General features: G+C 37.7%; 1 pseudogene across 1 annotated transcript; it reads right to left on the bottom strand.

Moving 5' to 3' along the window:
* Window positions 1-1304: 1304 nt before the first annotated feature.
* Window positions 1305-22920, bottom strand: LOC149830442 (uncharacterized; annotated as a pseudogene). The gene is made up of 19 exons (XR_016433546.1): window positions 21438-22920; window positions 21149-21352; window positions 17533-17637; window positions 17347-17412; window positions 17076-17240; window positions 16139-16213; window positions 14144-14298; window positions 11436-11571; window positions 11272-11341; window positions 10740-10798; window positions 8623-8805; window positions 8401-8489; window positions 7868-7953; window positions 7724-7790; window positions 7576-7642; window positions 7340-7476; window positions 3300-3391; window positions 3074-3140; window positions 1305-1821 (listed from the first exon to the last, which is right to left on the bottom strand). The product of XR_016433546.1 is annotated as an uncharacterized LOC149830442 (transcript).

Below are 22920 nucleotides of genomic sequence, written 5' to 3' on the forward strand. Positions count from 1 at the left end.
TGCCTCTTGGCTAGGAGCAATTGTGGTTTGGCACTAACATGGGATGATCATGTTTGGAAACTCACAGGGGCCGTCCCTTAGTGCAAGGTTGAATTTGGGTACACTGTTTGGGAAAAGGGGACCTCAAAGGTTTTATCAACCAAAGGACTGCCAATGTACGGTCAGCAAGTCGTCCAGACAATTTTTATGACCCAAGCCCGCCCATTGCCATGCCTAAATAGAGAATGGGTAAATATTGGCCACTAATGAAGGTAAGGAACTAATGAGTAGAATTTCTTCAAAAAAATTTAATTTTTTGTAGATCAAATGTCACGGTTTGTTTAGTAAGAAACTTATTTTGAATCACGTAATTATGACAAATAATTAGGTTTTTAAAGGGGTCCAAAAATCAACGGCCCACAAATGTACCAAAATTTCATAACTCAAAATATCACTGTTTTACTTCAGAAATGCACGATTATCCTTAGCAAACAAAGCATGTTGAACACATCTATGTGGTTAGATTGAGTCAATGCAACTTGCACCTATGCCTTCATTAGTAGCCAATATTTACCAATAGAGAATATAGCTTCATGGGATATTCTTTAGCAGCCAAGTCGCTATTTAGGTTCTGTGTTTAGGGACATAAGATGATACGTGATACTTTATGATACGTATTGACATTGGTTTGTAATTTTTGGTATTTTTAATTATATCATCAATAACAAGTGTATTCAATTATAATAAAATACGAAAAAGTATTCTTTAATCAATTAAGTGATTAAAAAAATGTGTGCCCTCGTAATTATTTTTAAAGAATTTGTGACCGTGTGTGTGACTTTGGGCACCTTTGCTTCCACCCATGTGCGAATCATCTGTTGATGTTTATGATAGTAATTCTCAGGAGGATCATTTTATCGAGGCATTACAAATGTGAGATAACTGGTGTCCTGAAAAAATAGAGGGTCATCTCCGAATCTGACCTTGGGACTACCTTTCTCAGGAAAAATAATTTTCAAGTGAATTACTCGGCTTGAAAGTGCTTGCAAAAGCGTCCTTAAATTGCATGGGAACCTCTTTTTTTGTGCAAAATTCATGGAACTTCAAACCTTAATACTTCTCTCTTTTATATTTGATCTTTCATGTTGTGTTAGTCTTTTGAGAGTAGGTGTCATAAGGAACTGGTCTACCCTCTGCTCCACACATTATTTATGTCCCACTAATTCAGGTTCTGGAGAGAGAGAGATCCCACACGTTTCCAACAGGTCAGGTGAAATAAGAATATCCAAAAAACAGTGAACAGTCAAAGGTTCAATCTGTAAAGAAAAGAGACAACTTCAAATCTTATATTTCACAAGGTTTGTCAAAAATCAAATAAACAGAGACAGGCACCAAAACTGCAACAAAATTGCCTCGATGACATCGCTCTCTACACTCGCTCACCATAACCCCCCCAAAAAAAATCAACCCGGACTCCACTTTGCAACAGAAAAGAAGACAAATATGCTTTTTTAATCAATAATATACACTCTGCACCAACACATTTGGACCACGCACTGCCCCCACAGCACTCCACACCGAGGTCAAACTTAATGCATGGAAAAAGAATAGGGAAACAACGCATACAGAACTAAACAATCACCAAGTAGTTGCAATCTGCAATAGCCCTGGCACCAGCTATGGAGATAGAATTGACTGCAAAGCAAGTTGATGCTGAGGCTGTAACGACGACCAGGTCGATGCAAGAGCAGCTGGAGGCAATGTTTGCCGAAGCTGTCGTAGAAGATTTATCATCCTGCTAGCTGTTTGTTCTGTTGCCAGGTCCTTGCCCGCACATAGAACCTGTAGAAAGTAAATGATGCCAACCAACTAACACAGTAAGGACACCATGATCTTAACAATTATATGCATAAAAATAACATCACTAGAGTGCCAAGGGATAAGGGAAAAGTTACTAGAGAAATCATGCGCTCAAGCTTTCTCATATAAATTAAATCTGGACAAATTTCTTAATGCAAATGGGGAACAAGTTTATATGCCCAGCTTTTTAATACAGAAAACGTGTATATGCACATTAAAAATGCAAGGTAGAAATTACCATGTAAAAAAACACTAGAGAACATGTCTTGAGAGGAACAAATCTCACTAGAAAAAGAACCTTGGAATAAAATTTCATCCTAAATGTCAAGAGTCAAGACTGCTTTCTAATTTTAAAAGGGATTGACAGCAAAACCTGTCAGAACATACCTTTGAAGTGATGGGCTACATAATAGTAGACAGTAGCAACACAAACTTGTAAAAGACTTCTATATGGTAAAGCTACTTTTACAAATAACAAAAAATGCTATCAGAAACTGAATTTAGCATTTTAGTACAAGCCTGAACTAGGGTCCCAGACTCAATACCCCAGGCTAAATAGTTATTTTTCTTTATATCTCAAAATATTAATGTTAGTGTAATCATGTCAGCCTTTTACTCTACTCATAGTCTCATATACTGTCAATAACCCTTCTTTACTATGGATATGTGCCGATCATCACTGTTACCCAAATTTATAATTGACATGTCACTTAACCATGACTTGACACCAATCTACCTTTTTTCCATTTTAAAGCAAAATAGCAGTCTCTTGATTTAATTAATGTAAAATCCTTGGTTTCAACTACATAGATGTTTCGTATACACACTCTTCAACAAAGTGTAGCCGTAGTGACAAAGTAAAGGGGCTGACAGACATTCCAAAATTTGCATCTCAATAGCTGCCTTAAGCACACTATATACAGAACTAAAATTGGAAACCTGGAGAAACCCCAAAGCTCTAAGATTGCACAATGAATAGATTTACATTAAAATAAAGTACCCAAAAATTCAGTCATCTTACATCTTGAAAAAAGAAAAGTAAATATCTCTTGAGGCTAACACAATGAGCAGGGTATGGAATGACAGAATTCGTTAAAAATAAAATATGATATCCTAAAAAAGGATCCATCATTTTCGTGAAGTGTTCAGACATTTGCATTTGTTTACCTCCAGTGCAAATCTTAATCAAATAGCTATATGATTTTTTAATAAGGGAATGTAAAGAAAGAACTACCTCAGCGAACACTGCAACAATCTTAGGAAGATACTCGTTATTGGGCCCTAAAAGTTCCATATCCAACCTGCACACAAAGGATTGGAAACAAAGAGCATTGCGTCAACAATAAGAGCATAGATATAGCACGCAAAGTAGAAAGAACACTAAGCACAGCCAGTCAGAAATATCCTCATAGTTGAAAAGAATATTTACATATTTAGTTATTCTTGTTGTTAGCTGTTACCTCTCAACCATTGAACAAAGTTGATCATGTACAAGTTTGGCTTCAATCAGATCTCCTTTTATAGGCAAGCAACTTAACCAGGCAGGGATTACCTGTAAAACAAGCACAAGTTGCATCCACAGACACAAATCTGCTGTTACAATTTAGAAATATTCATTAAAGAATGAAATAGGATATATAAGCTTACCCAAAGTGAAACAGCTGTCCCTAAATAAAACAAAATTTCCAATAACCTCCTCTACCGAGCTTTAACATAGTAAATTCATTGTTCCATATATATATATATATATATATATATATATATATATATATATATATATATATATATATATATATATATATATATATATATATATATATATATATATATATATATATATATATATATGTGAAGTATCCTAATATAAGAGCACTGAACATGAATCCTACCATTATTACAAAACCATAATTATAAGCTTTGCTAATTCGTAAGATATTGAACATGAATCCTACCCTTATTACAAAACCATAATTATAAGCATCGCTAATTGGTAAGATACAGCAATTTACCCTACACTGAAACTTTCTTATTTTCTGGAGGTATGTTACTATATTTCATGCTGGAGAAGAAAAACAAAGGCAAATTAGATCAAACCAAAGAGTACACATTGATTAACAATGGTTTAGCTTTACATTACTTACTGATGGTGTGATTGATATTTTATAAGGTTACTTTGATAAATGAACCATTGACAGTCTGCAAAGGCTACTCTCTTCATTGGCATACCAATGTTGCAGACAATATTGAAGACCCGCCAGTAAAGGATGAAACCATCACATTTTATTTCCATAGACACCATTTACATGTGCTAGTACATTTACCAACTAGGATGGTTGCATAAAACCGACTATAATGGTTGAACAGTTATGGCTATTAATCTATACCACATGCAATTGAAACATTGTGATATAGAGATAATGTAATTCCATTAGGGTACGTTTGATAGTGAAGATAAAAACTCTGCCAAGACTTTTCCCCCCGATTTTAATGGGACCCACGCATGCATCAAACGCACAAAAAGTTTCTCCCAAAACTTGGGGGACTTTTATCTCTCCAAAAATTGGGGAGGGGGGAAGTCACAACCCCCACCCAGCAACTTTTTCCCGTCAAGTTTCTCCAAAAAAAAAAAGTTGGACAAAGGGCATCCATTTTCAACCCTCGTCCTCATCTCCATCTCTGAGCATCCCTGACCTTCGTTGTTGTTGGAGGCTGGTCTCTCTCTCTCTCTCTCTCTCTCTCTCTCTCTCTCTCTCTCTCTCTCTCTCTCTCTCTCGTTCAGAGATCAACCGGTGGTCTTCACCCTTCTCTTCCTCGCTTTCTTCCTAAACCCTAGAGTTTCTGCTTATGTGTCACTACGTCCGTTTCACCAGTTGGCCTGTCTCTCTCTCAATGATTTTTTCTCTCGTTCTTCTTCGCCTCTCTCTGTGGATTTTTTTCTCTCTTGCATTCCTCTTCTTCTCTCTCCTTGGTGGACTTTCTCTCTTGTCTTCTTCTTCTTCTCCTCTCTCCTTGGTGGACTTTCTCTCTTGTCTTCTTCTTCTTCTAATGGCATGGATTTCAGATTATGAGAATCCCTTATCATACATTGAGGGTTTTCACGTATTGTGATAAGAGGTGTAGGAAGATAAGAGGTGTAGGAAGAATACCACGACCCCCTTGTCCAAACCGATCACGCCCTCTTCCTCCTTGATATCCTGCATTTTCATGTCCATGTCCAGGTAATGTGTCAATATACAACACATTATGTGAATTCCCACCTTGGTCACCGCTGCCTGTCAAGTGTTGCTTCATACTCATCTCATGTTGCAATAGCTTGGCTTGTAGTTCTCCAAAAGTGGGCAACACAGGTAAGACCTCAAGAGCTGTAGTGAAGGAGTAATACTCCGGTCCAAGTCCATTAAGAGTTTGATGAACCTTTTCTTTATCTGAAATCACACTTCCAACTATTCCCAACTGATCTGAGATGGTCTTAACACGATTGAGATACTCCATAATTGACATCGATCCCTTACTGAGATTGTGAAATTCCTTCTTTAAGTAAAGAACCTGAGCCTCTGATATTTGAGAATATGTCTCTGCAAGCGTTGCCCATAATTGTTCTGCTGTGAGGCCATCTGTGATGGAGATTAACACTTCTTGAGAAAGAGTAGAGGTGATGTAAGCTACCACACACTGATCCCGTTTCATCCATGTAGTATATTCTGGATTGCGAAACTGTGGTGGGGCCGGTGTAGAACCATCTAGATGCCCAAAGAGATCTTGGCTACTTATGAAAGGAGTGATTTGTCTTTTCCAAGTCAGGTAATTAGAATGGTTAAGTTTTTCAGAAATGAGATGAGGAAGAAAGCTCGAGGACATACCATTTTGAGTAAAAGAGGAATCCATTAAAGATTGAAATGACAGAAAAATAAATATTCAACCACCAACACAAACTGAATAAGCTGTTCCAAACAATTTGTAAACCTATGCCCGTTTTTTTTTACAGTCTCAGCAGTAAAATGAACAGATCGTCTGGTTGATGTTCAGACAGGAGGCACTGATTTATGAGCGTTATAAAATTCAGTTGTAAATAACCACTCACAATAAACGAAGAACACCAGTATATGTGATTTTACGTTGCTGGTTGAAAAGGCATAAAAAAACTGTTTTGAGAAAACAGTCAAGAAGACAGAAGGCAGTAGAAAAGAAGTTTTGTTGATTCAGGCTGCTAGCAAATAGAATGCAATAGGAATAGAAGGAGAACAAATCAAATCTCCACAGCAGAAATATAAGCAAACAGAAATTTCATAGAATAAAAAGAGTGTATCAGATCGGTGAATAAATCAGGAGCCGAATGATTAGACGTCAGGCCCAAAACAGAAACCGACTAGATTTGACGTCAAACAAAGGCAAATCTTAATGACAACACAAAGATATTAGGTTTTGAGAAGAAGGAAAAAAAACTGATTTAAGATAAGAGTAGGAAGAAGCTGAGGAAGAAACAATAGAAATAGAAAAAAAAACTGATTTAAGATAAGAGTAGGAAGAAACAATAGAAATAGAAGGAGAATGAAGAGAAAGTAGTACCCACCGTTGGATTGACTGAATCAGATCTCTCTGGGCATACCTTAAGGCAAGACAGTCGAACCTTGCTCTGATACCATGAAAGATTTACACCGCAGCCCTATTCTGCAGAAAATAAGAGAAGAAGAGAAGAGAGAGAGACTTACAGGAAAAAGGGAGGAGGCTGAACACACGTTAACACCTCTCAACCCTAATATGATTACTTATACATGATTTACAATATGTGAATATTACAAAATGCCACTGATTAATGAAAAGAATATAGCACATTCTGAAAACAATATAAGTGAGCAGTTTGGATCTGGACCCAAACGTTCCCATACCCGATGCAGCACCTCTTATCACATATGAGAAGAGGTTCTAAGAGATTTCTACTAATTATGATTTCTAGTTCCCTATAATCATGTACATCCTCTGTTTAGCTCACCGAATGCATGTGGATTACACATTCTTTGATTATGCATTCATGGATAGAAATGGATTATGCAGATTTTTCATGTATTTATTTGTTTCTTTTACAGTTCTGTAACTTTTGTTTTTTTGGTTTATCTATAGGAATGCCTGTTTCTGGTTTCACATTCTCATTTCGATGGTTTGTGTTGATCGTTAACCATGAGCATGTTGTTGGTGAAGAAACATTCTTGTGCTTTTCTTTCTGTTATGTTATCCATAGAAGCATTGACGTGTTTTGATTTTGTTCTACTCTATGCATGCGCATTTCTTGTTTCTCCTATTTTGCAATCAAACACAAGAAAAAAAGGTCACCCATGTTTTCCAGTTGCAATCAAACAGAAGTTAAATTATCCCTGTGATAAAATCTTCAGGAAGTTTTTATCAAGGAAGAAAAGATCTTGAAGGGGTTTTTGTCTCCAGCAATCAAACACACCCAAAAACACAAAATTGTTAGTTTTAGAAGCAAAACAGAGAGAGAGAGCACCTTGGAAGCATCAATACTGTCACGGTGGAACTGACATATTTTTCCTAGAGCTGAAACAGCATTGTCATAAGCCATCACATTATCTGACTGAAGCACATCAGGCTGCCCTATTACAACATTTAGTCTTGAAAGGGCCTCTGCAAAGAATAAACAGCAACCAAGAATTATTTAAATTTCAAAAAGGGGCTTCTGTCCACGAGAAATGAAATGGCATACAAACAAGACATGACAAATACCTCCAACCAAAGGCTTAAATTTTGCCCCCCCAAATTCTGCACACACGCCAACCCCATAAACAGCAGCCTGGGACAAGGCATGCACGTAAGTTGTAGAGTAACAGAAGAGAATTAAACACTAATGCAGCTTGCAGTTCTATATGCAAACCTGTCTAACATCAGGGTTCTGATCATTACATGCTTCTAATAAGAATGGAAGGAAAGTATCATAGTACCTGCCCAAAAGAATTGAGAATAAGCAGATGAAAAATTTAAGGACTGGAGAAGGCACTTAGGCATAGGGAAGACTTACTTTATCGCAGCCTCACCACACTGTTCTGCAACATCATCAAATATGCAAATGGCAATCCTCCTCTCTTCAGCAGTTTTGTCCTTGCCCTGTGCAACCACAGACAGCTTAACACGCACACATACACACAAACACATGCACTTTCATGCTAGGAAACTATATGAAGTGGTCAAAGCAAATAGATTTATTGCTTTCTCAATAATCTACATATGTGATGAAATTCATTTTCATATTTCCAACCATTATCATCCACAAAAGAACTGAGCAAACCGCTTACACCTTGGCAGTAAATGCATGTACTCCAAGCAATGAAAAATTTATATACAATTGTTTTGTAAAGCTGATGCATTTTTAAGATTATAATGTTAGCCACCAAGAAAAAAATCACGATGCCCAACAATCAATAGCATAAAGGCAGTACAAAGGTAGTTTATTTATCTTCCACGGAAGGTCTCATATATTAAAAAATACCAGTCAAGTTGAACATCCATAAAGAACAGGCATAAGCATTTAGTACCGTCCACTACATAACTTACCCACATAGGAGTTATATATGAAGCAATTTCATCAAAGGCAAAAATGATGCCTTAAATATTTTGATCAAGGTGCCCAAGCAATCACCAACCTGCAATTAGAAGAAACCGTTAACCTATTAAAGTCTTCGATTTATAATGGCATTCCACAATGTAATAACAAGAATAGAGACACACGTTGGATGCTAACCCAACAAATAAAATTCCACCCATTTGGTTTCTTACTTGATCAAAAAGTTCTTCTTGTTCATTTTCTTCCTTAAGTAACTCTCCTTCCTCTGCATCAAAATCTTCAGCTTTGGTCCTCTCTGCTCTTTCTCTTTTCCTTGTTGCACTAGCAGTAATCGCCTGCTTTATCTCATCAACAATAGATCGCACCTGACCTTGGTCTAAAAGTTGCTCAGAGATCTACAATAAGAAACAAATAATAGTGATCAAAGGACTGTCGATTTCTCTGGGAGCGCTAGAATGCTAACTCTTTGAAATTAAACTGAACCAAACGAGGCCAATGGAAAAGGTGTCATATCTTGAGGCCCGAACCAGAAACAGCTGTTTAGGGACAGTTAAATTTCATATCGATGGTCAAAAAGAAGTATGAAAAATCATCAACGACTACATGTTTGCTAATGAGTTGGTGCCAGTTGATTACTTGATTCACTCATTCCTCAGCATTTATCCATTGGTAGCATGACTGGCATGGAAAAGGCACATTAAATCACAGGTATGTCAATGCTTTTCGTTATGACCATTGGCTTGTCTCATTAACCAGCCCACCTTTTAGAACCTCTAGGCTCATCAATGGAGGATGGATAGATAGGTATGTCAATGCTTTTTGTTATGACCATTGGCTTGTCTCATTAACCAGCCCACCTTTTAGAACCTCTAGGCTCATCAATGGAGGATGGATAGATATGGCTGCTATTTTGTTCATTAATTGTTTGATTGACAATTTGCATAGACCACTATAAACAAGCAAAATAAAGCACTATAATAAGACACTTGGATTAATAAGAACTTTTTATGACTTTTCAAACTATGTACCAGCAAATGTTTAAGATAAAAGAAAATTTGTCATGAGCTGCATTGCAACTGATACATATAATGATATTTGTGACTAGAAGCCTTCAAATTATCACCCACCTCTTCCACCACGTTCCAATAGGAACAACAAATTATGCTTGTTAGTATCCTGAAAGTTGATAGATACATGCATCAAGATTCCAGACCGCTATGATGCTCAGCAGTTTAGACCTTGTCAACTAGACAAGCAACAACTTCCATGGAATAACAGGGTGAAGCCAAACTATACTTGCTATATCATCTCAGTTTTGAGTTACAGCAAACACTAAGTATTAAAGGGAATAGAAGTCTCATTACCAGTTAGAATAATCATAAAAACTTTTTTTTATATTACACAAAGCTAATTGACAAAGATTGAGGAGCCCCTTTGGCACTCACTGAGCAACCACTTTGATAGGCCAAAGTATTATAACACACAAGGATATAAGTGGCCTGTGTTTCTTAGCTTTCAGTATGCTAGAGTTGGCCTCTCCAAGATAGAAAAGCTATGGACTATGTCACACATATACAGGCAAAGGTACGAGATACGACATGGACACACCTGGTATGATGCAAGAGTTTTGTAAAAGTAAGATACAAGATGCACGGCAATACATCTTATAGTGAATTCTAGAACAAAGACTCTGAATCTTTGTTATTATAAATATTAAATAATAATCTGTTTAATATTAAAATGTAATGTCACCATGACAAAATTTAAAAGAAAAATACACATAAATACAAAATGAATAATCAAGAGTATAAAAAGAAATGGACGATGTTAGTGACACAGCATTGACTGTATTCGACATAGGCTGTGTTATGTTCATGAAGTGTAATGGTGTGTCTGGTGTCATCATGTATTGACACAGGGATATGCATGCTAGGTGAAGCGACCATGTGAAATGGCTCTGGGCTTGTCTATGTTCACGACCAATATGAATAATTCACTCCAAAAGATGTAGTAGTTTAGATGCTTACACACTTCCATGGGAGTAGATGTCTGGCAGACATGTTTAAAAAGCAAAAAATATTGCATTTGAGATCAGAATGTTCTTACAATCTTTGTCAAATATATGCTTTTACAATGTTGGACGATGTTTTTGCAACCATGAAGAACAAATAATATCTTTTTTGATAAAAAAAAGTTTGAGAACAGTTTGAAACCTTCATCCCATGTGAGTAATTTGTTCTGGATGATCATAAAAATTTTGGTCAGTATAACCCAAGCATACTGAATCTTGTTATATTTCAACAAATAGTTACATTTTAATAAAGTTCACAAATTCCTTAAATCCATTTGCATTAGAAGACCCAGCTTTTGCAGAAGTTGCAGTCAGTACTGCATCAACTAACATATTCAGGCAATTTCAAAGTCATGCATCTGCGCAGGGACAAATTCATACCAAAAAACATATCTATCAACCAATTTTACTAAAGCCAAATTTAGAGAATCAGACATGGATAGAAACCGTATGAACACCTGCCTGATATCCTATAAACTAAAATCCGTAAAGATGTATCACAAGTATATAAGAAGATATTAGGTAGCTAATATAGTGCACACATGTGTGCATGTATGTCTGAGACATTTCTTTTATGCATAATAGGAAATCTGTATGACCAGTTGAACTGCTCACTGTTGAGGAGGCTGTGGATACCATTTTCTAGTGTTGGCCATCAAGTGAATAATGTGGTTTCTAGTAACTGCAGCCTGTCAGGCATTGCTAGGAAAAGATAATAAAAGATGGCCACTTGAAAATATCAAGACAAGATGGAAACGTCTAAGTGACTACAATAATAACTAAATATTACCTGATACAGCAGCCTTTCGAACTTCTTCATGGAAATAAAATTTAAGCAGTGGCACCAATGTTGGAGCAACCTGAACATTTTGACTTGGTAAAACACAACATGCTTTATGTAAACAAACCTCACAACAACCTCAGCTACCAACTGCGGGTAATAGCCAAGCCAACCTGATCAATCCAAGGGTAGAACCCCTCCTTAAGCTCATTGGCATAACAACAAAGCATGCTGCAAGCTGTGGCTTTCTCCTCCAGCACACTTGTTTTGATCCCAATTCTTTTATCACCAAGAGTGATGGTCTCCACACTGTATAAGTGCGGATAAAACCATAAGGTGAAAACAAATATACTAACTGCCCAAATTTACCATCAAGCAAATCTTGTGATACAACCAAAAAAAGCTGAAAGCCTGAAACACACTCCAAATGCTTCTCAAATTAAGGACCCTCCACACACACACACACACACACACACTCCAAACCCCCAAAAGGAAAAAAGAAAACCACCAGCCAAACAATCCCCAGCTTAAATAAAATATAAAAAAAAAGAAAGATTCTGCCCTCACTTGTACAATGTGCAACCATCAATCAGAGCACATATACTTGCATCCAAGAAAATTTGTTGGAGACTCCATGCATTGAAGTGGAAAGCTTATAGAAGAAAATTCAATTTAAATACTAGCAAGAAATGATAATTCCCAAAGGTACACTGTAAAATTTATAACATTAACCATAATTAAAATTTTGGGAAAATAAAAAATAAGAAATGAAAAAAATAAACAGTTTGTGAACTACGATTTTCCACAATCAAGAAACAAGTATGAAGGATACATTACTTTTTGCAAAGCAATAATGTAGATGACTAAGATTAGAATACGAGAAACAAGCTGTAAATGACTTCCTCCCATCGTAGTCACAAATCTCGGTGAGTATTTCAAAATCTCACAAAAAACATGACATATATATTCTGTATTTTTCACGTATAAAATGCAAGAATTTTAAAAAATGTCTAAATTCATTTTCTCACGTCCTTTTCGTGTTTTTAGCGAATTTCTCAATAAAACGCAAAAAAAAACACCTAACAAATGAAAAGGTTTCAACAGCCTGGTTTTTTTTTTCTGGCCAATTATTAATCTCAAGGCATTTTAGCTGAGCACAAGCGAATAAACGGCATAGGGAGGATTAAATATCACATAAATTCAAAATAAACTGAATATAATCTAAATATATATGCTATATCTAAAATATATACTATATAATGAAAATATAATTATAAATTATAAATTGAATACAAACTTGTATGTACTGAGGGTAAAATGGTGTTTCCAGGTATTGACGTGTGTCGACACGGGTACAAAAGGGCAAAATGGAGTGTTTGTGTGACATAGCTCCACGCCTAATCGATATGGGTATGATCTCCTTTCAAAAAAATCATAAAGCGCAAATGCGTGATCCCATATCATAGTCCATACACCTTACTAGGCATAATGCCCACCCATTATGCATCACATGTGTTACCAATGAGTGTTTAACCATTTCCTCAAAGGAAAAATGAAACAAGAGGGAGTTAGGGCATCAACTGCAAGTCGGTGAGGGTTAGTGCATCTCTTTACAAGTCACATTCATCTCCCAAGCTAGCCACTCACCCTAGTTATCCTGGTTCATGCATACTTCTCTCTCTCATCTGCAAATCGGTGAGGGTTAGTGCATTTCTCTGCAAGTCGCCTTCATCTCCCAAGCTCGCCACTCACCCAAGTTATCGTGGCTCACGCATACCTCTCTCTCATCTGCAAGTCGGTGAGGGTTAGTGCATCTCTCTACAAGTCGCCTTCATCTCCCAAGCTCGCCATTCACCCTAGTTATCCTGGTTCATGCATACCTACCTCTCTCTCTCTCTCTCAATGCCAAGATGGGGGCTTCTTTAAGTTGTTTGGCATTTTGGGGTATGTGGATTTATCGATTTGAGAATTTGTGTGCCAATGTATTGAATTTCAAATGAGAAAGCAAGGAAATGGATATGCAGAAAGCTTGTTCTTTGATGTTAAAACAATTGTTTTGGCTTCTGGATATATGATTAAAATAAGGACTGCCCTTTGATTAAGTGGATCAGATGGGTGTGCGCTGATCTATGATACAGATATTGGTTTTTCGATGTATTGTGCCTTCGTATGGATGGATCTGGAAATGTGTCTGTTACTTTTGCTGTTAAAAATTGGTTTTTGTTTCTTGAGCATCTTACTGTCTGTGGGATCACTGGGGAAGATATCGTATTGCACATTCGAATTGACTCGGTAGTTTATGGATGGTGTAGTAATTCACTTTTCTTGGGTTTTTGAGTGCTTTCATTTTGGTTTATAAGTGCAAACTTGGTTTATGCCACTAATAATTGGGTTAGGATTTTGACTATGTAGGACTTTGGTGAAAGCCTATGGCCTCTTTCATTTGAGCACAAAGATAGGTCATTTATACCAGTGGTGGCCTTTCTTTTAAAATGTTGAAATAGACCTAGCAACTTACCCTTGTCACTATTTGTTAGTATTGGATTTTTTCTTTATTAATTACTATTTATTAATTTTTATTGACAATCTGTTAGTTCTTAGTTATATACATTGTTGTTAGAAGTGTAAAACAATGTGTGTTTTTATTTTTTGATAATATAATATATATATATATATATATATATATTCCGAGATTTTTCTGAAAAAACAACTTTTTTAAAAATCACCCAAGATTTCTCACCGAGAACTTCCAGAGAACAATATTTGTGACTATGCCTCCCATAAAGATGGTAAGGGATTACATTTATATACATCACAGATGCATAACTCAAATAGAAGAAATTGAATTCAAAAGATAATGTGCAAGAGAAAAGGAGTTGACCTCTCATCATCGGTTTCTTCAATATCATCATCTGAATCAGCAGAGGTGATGGTAACATCCGGCTTCAGCTGTGCAGAGTGAAGTAGTGGAGGCATCACAACACTCATATACGGCAGGAAATCTTGTCCAAGACACTTGCATAGCCTCGCCCATGCCTGCAACAAACATACCAAGGTTTTGTCAGAATTCTTATTTCAATCTTGGTTCTTTTAACTGGCTAGGTCCATCTCCTCACGTCAACAACTAATATGACCAGACATTGGTCTAAATGGTGCTTGTTTCTTTTGATAATGATAAGAGTTTGCACTTTTTGTGAAATAAGGGCATTCACCTAGCCATGAGGTTGCAACTTTTGGGAATTTAGCTAATAAAAGCAGAAACTATGTGGAAATTAAATTTGATCTAACAATTTGAATGGTAAAATTTGAGGTATCAAATAGGAACATTGAACATGACAACCTGGCATGAGCCATAGCATTATCCACCCGTGTTTTTTGCCGATATCGTGCTGGAATAGTGAATGCTATGAAACAGTTTGACAGTAAACTACATAATAGTTACACAATGTCAAATTTATTAATGGTTTTTAAAAGTTGCAGCATGTATATTATGAAACATAGGACTCATATGGGGCTGCACAATGAGCCGAGCTAGCTCGAGCTCGGCTTGGGCTCGACCCGCTTAAGGTCGGGTTCAACCTGTTTAAGCTCGGCTCGAGCTCGTCCAAAAAAATAAATGAGGCCCGAGCTTGAACAATGGTTCAGGCTCGATATAAATAAATGAGCCGAGCTTGAACAGGCAATCAAGCTCGATTAGCCCGATTAAGCTCGGTTTATATAGTTATAACGACTTAGAAATCGTATATGTATAATTTTTGTCGATACATTTAACAGAAAAAGAGTCTTACTCTTATCCCAATGGGTGAGAAGTTGGGCTCTTAATGAGTAATGCTGGGATTGAAACCCAGTACTCCTCTGTGATTTCAAACCTTTTTGTTAACATAAAAAAAAAAGTTCAGCTCGGCCCGCACCAATCTCTAACAAAGTGTTTTCAAGCTCGGCTCCCGAACCCCGAACCGATCTCTAACAAAGTGTTTTCAAGCTCGGCTCGAGTGCAAGCTGAGCTTGAACAGGTAACTTTTTAACGAGCCGAGTTCGAGCCAGCCCAAGCTCAACTCGAACCTGGCTTGTGTGCACCCCTAGACTCATACAAAAAAAACACCATTTTCCTTTTTCAAAAGGCTCAAGAATTAAAGATGACATTAATTTCACCAAACTGGGTCACTAGTAGCCCATGATCCAATTAACGCAAACTAAGTTCTTGTTTTGTGTCAAGTAGGGGTGGTAAACAAACCAAATAACCCAAGCTTGGGCTGTTTAAGCTCGACTCGTATATACCAAGCTCAGCTTGGGGCAAGTCGAGCTTTTAAAATTCCATGCCATACAAGCTGAGCTTGACTGGGTCACTCAAAATGATAGGTTTAAACCTAGCCCAGGCCACCTCTTTGCAAGCCATCTACCTCAATCAAATGTTTGACATAGTACTAACACAAATAACTTAAAATACAATAACAAGCCCACACAATCCATGTCGCTCCCAACCAATATCCCCTTGTTTATGCCAGGCTTACTAAACTGCACGAGCAGCATGTGGCTCAGCTCCCTGAAACTTTTTTATGAGCCTGAATAAGCCAAACAACCACTAAACCATGAGCTCCAGTTCTTTCCCATCCATACTATCAAATGCCACGTATCTTGTGACCATGTGCCAAATAGGAAGGAAAAAAAATGAGGCCCAAAACAAATTAAATGGAACAAAAGTGGAAGTCCAGAGCAATTTAAATGAAAAAAAATGAAAATTCAGAACAAGACCCCAGCAGTACATAGATCATGAGGCAAAATTTCATCAAATGTAGTAGAATAGATATCGACAACAGCATAACGAGTGATGCTGGAATTTGAGAGAACCATCTAGAGAAATCAAAGGAAAGCATACTTGCAACATGTAGCTTATTGTAGGGTCATCTGTCTCCATCTGTGATCCTTGAAGTGACATCAGAACCTCCATAACCTAATGTTATCACACAATCAGATAAGGATAGAAGAATAAATAATTTAATTGATATTAACAAAATAGGCATATTATAGAAAATGAAATTTTCTACTATGTATGTGTGCACTTGTATATGTGTATAGGTAGGGTTGTCAACAGGTCGGGTTAAGGCCAACCCAGGCCCGCCCATATAATTAATAACTGGGTTTGGGTTTTGCCGGGTCACGAAAATGGAATCCCAAACCCAGACCCGCATAATTTCAAAATTTTAATTTTACTGAAATTACATATAAAATACTCAAGTCGGGTCAGGTAGAGTACCTGGCAAAATCATGACCCAAAACCAGCCTGCATATTACTCGGGTTGGTACTTTTCATGCTCATACCCGAGAATTCAGGTTTGGGTCAACTTGGGACCCAGTACAAACCCAACCCATGGATAGCCCTATGTGTAGGTGGATCTAGTCAGACTCCCTCCCTTCCTCGATCATTCCCTCTCACATATCATTTGTTACAGACACATGCACATGTGAAGACAGAATGATGCTCATCAGTCACATTTAAGCTCAGAACATGCTATATCCTAATTGTTATCGTGATAGTTATTTAACTTCTTCCCTCCCTCGCTCCCTCATATCATTTGTTACACACACATCAATATGTAAAGACAATGATACTTCATCACATTAAACTCAGAACATAACATCACCTGTTGTAATGGTGACAGTTATTTAACTAGTTGTAAAATTATAATATACATTTGTTTAGGCATAAACTTCTTCCCATTAATCCATAGAGGAAAGTGCCATACATTAGACCCTAGAAGTAAAAAAATAGGAATTTTTTTAAATTCCCAAGATACAAGGGATTTTGTTCTTACATGTTTTGCATCATCCCTAAATTTCTCCTTACCCACAGCCATTCCAACCAGACTAATGCATTCCATAGATTTCGCACGAAGCATCCTATTAGACTTGTCAGTTGCATTGACAAGGATAGCCTTGAGATATGGCATAACAACATCATAGTACTTTTGAAAATGTTCCTGTACACCATATGAAGAACGACATATACATGCATAAAAAATGCCATAGAAAGAGAATTATTTCAAAACATGCAAGTACCATTGCCAAATGCATTTATACAGCTACCTGAGAAGAATCTGCAACTGATGCTAAAGCTGTTAATGCACCCTCCTGAACCATTTGCTCCACATTCTGGATTCATATGTTAGAAGGATATTAGATCACAACCAGTCAATAAATATGAAGGTTGCAAGAAATCCATAAACAAATAAACTTATATCTGAAAATTGTGAAGGTGTTAGTATAAATTACCTGCAGAAGGACAAGTAATTTGCTAACAATGCCATCCAGGTAAGGTGTTAAAATTTCAGGTGTGCAGTTCTCGCTGAAGTTTAGAACAGCAGAGGCTGCATGTGCCTGAAGAACCAAGAAGACAAAACCATAAACCAAAGTCAGTATCCTTCCTAACTAGGTTCACAATAATGATGGGGACAATACTGTATGCATGCAAAGAACAACTTACAACCATGTAAAATGTATCTACATGAATAAGCTATTTTGGTTCCTAAGGGCTCGTTTGTTTCATTTTCACGTAAAGGAAAGGCTTTTCATGGGAATGGGCACAAATTTCTAAAAATTCCTGCCAACTCAGCCTTCACATGTGAAAGCTTTCATAGGGAGAGAGGTATGAAAGTATTTACACAAAATTGGTAGCTGGTGGGAAAAACTGGGGCCCACTTGTGCCAGCATGATGATTTGATGTTTGTTTCATTCATGGTGGGAAAGGATTACATCGGGATTGCCAGCTCAGAACTTTCCCATGAAAGTTGCATGAAACATACAAGGCCTAAATATAAGAACAAAGAACACCCATCAAGCATAAATTTGTGTACCTATTGTTATGTACACACAGCCACAAAGAATTGCCATATAACCATGAAGAGGTGTACAACTGATATATAAAAGCCACCTATGAGATAGTTTCTTCAGCATACCCATAAGAACACAATTTAATTATATACAATGAAGTCAAGCTAAAACTCACATGGTGCTCAGAAGTAAACAGTTCTCAAACAAACCCAACAATCATCAAATCCACAAATCAAGTTGATGCAGATTTGCTCCATAAGGAATCTATACAACAGAATAAATAAATTGCCTGAAAATTACTACATAAAATTCAAAGGAAGCAAATCATATCAAGTTCTGCATAGCATTTGAAACAACTTTTGTAGCCAAGTCAAAGCACCAACAACTATAACGAGTTGAGAACATAGTGTCATCGACCTTCTCATTTCATTCTCTCTTTGATTTTTTGTTTTCTATTTTTTGTAATTATTTGACATGATCAAAATTCCCACTTAGCTTAAATATCTAAGTGAGATCTGAAGTTCCAGATTTACACCTTATAAATGAGAAGCAATTAACAGGCTAAATAGCTCTTATATATAATAGTTTCACTTCTTTTTTATAAGACAGCAGAAGAAAATCCATCAAAAATCAAGAATCAAGACAGATGACGTAAAACAAAAAAGTAAAAACAGAAAAACAAGTATATGGAAAATGTGGTTATTATCTCATTCGAGGTTCTTGAAGCAGTCACCTACAACCCAAAATTCCAAATCCAAACTACCAACTAGGGCCTTCTACTTGATACTAGAAGTATCTTTAGTGTCATTTTGGATAGACGCTGTAGACCAGTGTTAATTTCCAATTATAATATTTCTACACTGATTACAGCCATCAAAATAACACATTCTACAAAATTTCCACCAGTATAGACAACATAATCATTTCTACCAATATAAATATTGCTGGATAACAAGAATAAACTTGACCTTTTTGTATACTCAGTACCAATGTTGTATTGTACCGTTCATACATATAGTTACTATAAGCAAAAACGATATGATACACACTCATATCGCGAAACGAGTGTGTATTGTATCCATAACATATGTATCGTACGATACTACCTGGTATTGTGTCGTATCGTACGATACACCTTCGGCAGACTTTAAAAAGGGTCAAAACTTGTTTCTTATTTTTCATGTTTTAAAGACTGCTCGCATGCACCCTAGGAGTCGTGAGAGTGATTGGGGGGCGATCTGGGTGTTGCCCTCCTGAAACCCCCACCAACTTATCACGAAGTTGGATCCGCCAAAATTAGGAATTTATATAAAGTAGAAATCAGGCTCCACACTCCTCCAACAAAGATGGCATTAGATGATCTAGCATAGCAAAGAGACACTCAAGTAATGAGTGTAAATCAATTAAAAATCAAGTGTAACTATTGTCATAATATTTGTGTTTGTATAATATAAAAGTATGAGTATTGTGGCATGTTCTTAATTGCAAGATATTTAATACTTTGCATTGTTCTTATGAGATAGTTGATGTTTAATGATGTCTTATGCATCTCATAGAGATATAAATGCTTCATATGTGATTTTATGGTTGTATTTTGTGCAATTCATCATTGTTTTATGTGATATGATTTTTTAAAAATTTTTGCTTGTTTTTTCTGAATTTTCATGTTTTTTGAGAATTTTTGAAAAAAAATATTTAAAAAATCATGGTTTTTTACGATACGATACTTACAACCTTGTTTAGTGCCATATTTTCTATCATATTTTTTATGGCACAAAAAGGAAGTTGACAAAATAAAAAATGGGTACTAACCAATAAGTGAAATATTAAAATAAACACAAGATTTCCAAAATTCTACACCTATTCAGCTGGATGAGTTCAAAATTTTCAACATACAAATGTTATCTCTCCTGAGTTATTTGGCAAATTAGGAATGGCATCTTTAGGAGCCTAATTGGCTTGTCATCAAAATTTAAAGTTTTTGCAGCCTACGTTGCATAGTGACAAATATCGCGAGATTTATGAAAATCTCGCGATAATATAACGAGCAATTGCCTGAAAGTTTTAAACGGCAATTTCTCGCGAGATTTTCAAAATATCGCAAGATTTATGAAAAAACATAAGTATCATGATTTAAATGTAATATTTACATTTTAAATGGCTATTTACCGTCAAAAAACTATGTTTTTTTAATTTTTTTAATAATGTTTATTAATATTTTCTTATAAAAATTATTTTAGATATTTATTTTTTTATTTTTATTGCCGAGATTTTGCCGAAAAAATGTGAGATTTATGAAAATTTTTAAAATTCTCATGAGTTTTTGAAAAACAAGTTTTTGCCATTTTTAAGGTTTGTCACTATGCTACGTTGTTGAATTGTTAATCCTTCACACTTCAGCGGCTATAATCATCCAAAGTAATACTAGAATAAGAAGTTCTTGATTCTCAGATTCTAGAGTCAAAAGGTCATTGTGACTGAATTTTCAGACGTCGCAAGGGAAATAGAAAATATTTTTTTCTAAAAATGGAGAAATCTGGCATTTTATTGATCAATGGATACCAAAACCCTAATTAGTGGAGATGCATTCAAAATCTCAAAGAAACTCTGATGCAAGATTTAGGTCATATCATATTGAAATTTTCATATAACAAGATCTAACTTTTAAAGATTTGTTTTTACATGTTTCTGAAAAAGCTAAAATATACATGGTCTCAAAACTAAGATTGTTTTCAACACTTGGTGATGTCCACAAAGAATAAGTTGTCAATTCGTGGTCATGGCTTCAATCAAATGACCAGGTGTAACCAACTTTTCAAAAGCAAACCACTAAGATACCACAAACTCAAAAAACATTTGAAGGGCATATATATGTACTTTTCAACGCTACAAATCCTTTAATTTGTGCAATCAAACATCCACACTAAAAGAACCAAAAAAGGTGAATGTGCAGAAGCTGCTGCAAAGTAATACTAGAAGCATGAATTAATAATTTCAGCATCCAAAACCAAGAAAATTGTTCAATTTATAAGAAACTAGGAAAAGAAGAACAGTTAACCTGTACTCTTGGGTTCTGGAAGTCATCCATCGCGGATGCTAATGCTGGGAGCACCTTTTGATGATACTCATTCTGCAAATCTGGACCCAAATCAGTAGATAACTGGCCAATGGCATTGATAGCCGCCCACCTCACCCGAGGATGGGGATCTTGAAATGAGTTCAGAACCATTGTAACCACTTGCTCTAAATTCTTTATCATCACCTGCAACCAATCACAATGGAGCAAACAAATTAGGATTGCACCTAAATTTCAGTTACCATGAAAATTTGTTAGAAAAGGAGCTCACCTTTGAGCAACCTTCGGCTATTTGGGCAAGTGTAATGAGTGCAGCATGGTGTTTCTGCCATTCGTGAGCTGCCAAGTAAGCAGGAAGAAGCTCAGAAGAGACAGGAACAATCGTGTTACCGCCCAAGGAGATGGCGAGCCGATCCAGACACTCCTGCCCGAAGTTGTAGTTGCTCGTCTCGCCTGCGTCTTCATCCTCCTTACCCGCGGTGTGCCATGCTGGATCGTCCTCGATGTCGAGCAGCATTTTCATGAGGATGGCAAAGAGCCTGCCAATGAATTGAGGCAGCTTCCTCATCATCCCGGGGGCTCTCTCCCTCGCCTCTGCCAAGGTGATAATGAACTCGATTGCGAGACGGCGAGTACCCTCCTCCAAGCGATCCGCCTCCGCAATCTGGAGCATACTACCGACGATGTCAACCAGCTGCCTGCGGAGGAACTTGGGTTCGGTCCCAGCGAGCTCGACGAACATCTCAAGCGCTTCCTGGGCGGTGGCCTCCTCCCCGCGGTTGAGCGCCTCCGTGAGGGTCTGCATCATTGAGGGAATGAGATCCTGGAATCGCTCGCGATCGGCGGGCGACTCGATTGCCTGGACGAAGTTGATGGTGGCGCTGAGGGCGGCGGTCCGGATCTCGGTCGGGGCGGATGAGGCGAGGCACTGGTGGAAGACGGAGTGGAGGGTGGTGAGATGGGGGAGGAGGATGTCGCCGATGTACTGGGAGAGCTGGGCGAACACAAGGAGGGCGCTCTCCTTGAGGCCAGGGGAATCGGAGGTGACGCACTGGAACATGAAGGGGAGAAGCTCGGGCCACTGACCCTCCGGGACGATGCTCGCAGCGAGCTCGGCGATGGTGTCGCAGAGCTTCTTCACGATTGTTTTGGATTCCTCGCGGTGGAGGCAGGAGAGGAGGATGGACTTGATGGTGGATTGGGTGGGGGCGGAGAGGGAGGTCCAGATGAAGGAGTCATCGCGGGTGATCTGCTTTCGGAGAAGGACGGCGGCCATGGCTCGGAGCTCGGGCTGCGGCGACGATTGGAGGAGGTGGGCGAGCTTCAGGACGAGGGCGTCGGGCTGCGAGGACTTGCAGAGGTTGAAGAGGGACTCGGCTTGGTCACGCTGGTCGTTGGAAGCGGACATGAGGTGGGTGATGAGGGTTTCGAAAGGGGAGGGGTCGGGACCGAGGATGGCAGCCAGCTGGGCGGCCTGCAACTCCGGTGCTTCCATTTCTTCGATGATCCGATCGATCTCTTCCTCCTCCTCCTCCTCCTCCTCCTCGTCCTCGTCCTCCTCCTCTTCTTCTTCTTCTTTCTTCTCTCACTCTCTCCTCGTTTGGTTCTAGTGGCTGCGCTGCTCAGGGGTTGGCGAAAGAGAGAGAGGGAGGAGGGTTTTTGCTCTTCTTTGTTTCCTTATAAGAAACGAATGACACCCCCCCCCTCTCCCTCTCTCTCTCCCCCTCTGTGGGGTTTTGTTGAAAGGGAAAGAA

Source organism: Nuphar pumila, chromosome 8, assembly GCF_984573655.1.
Source record: "Nuphar pumila chromosome 8, dmNupPumi1.hap1.1, whole genome shotgun sequence".
In the NCBI taxonomy this organism is placed as follows: domain Eukaryota; kingdom Viridiplantae; phylum Streptophyta; class Magnoliopsida; order Nymphaeales; family Nymphaeaceae; genus Nuphar; species Nuphar pumila.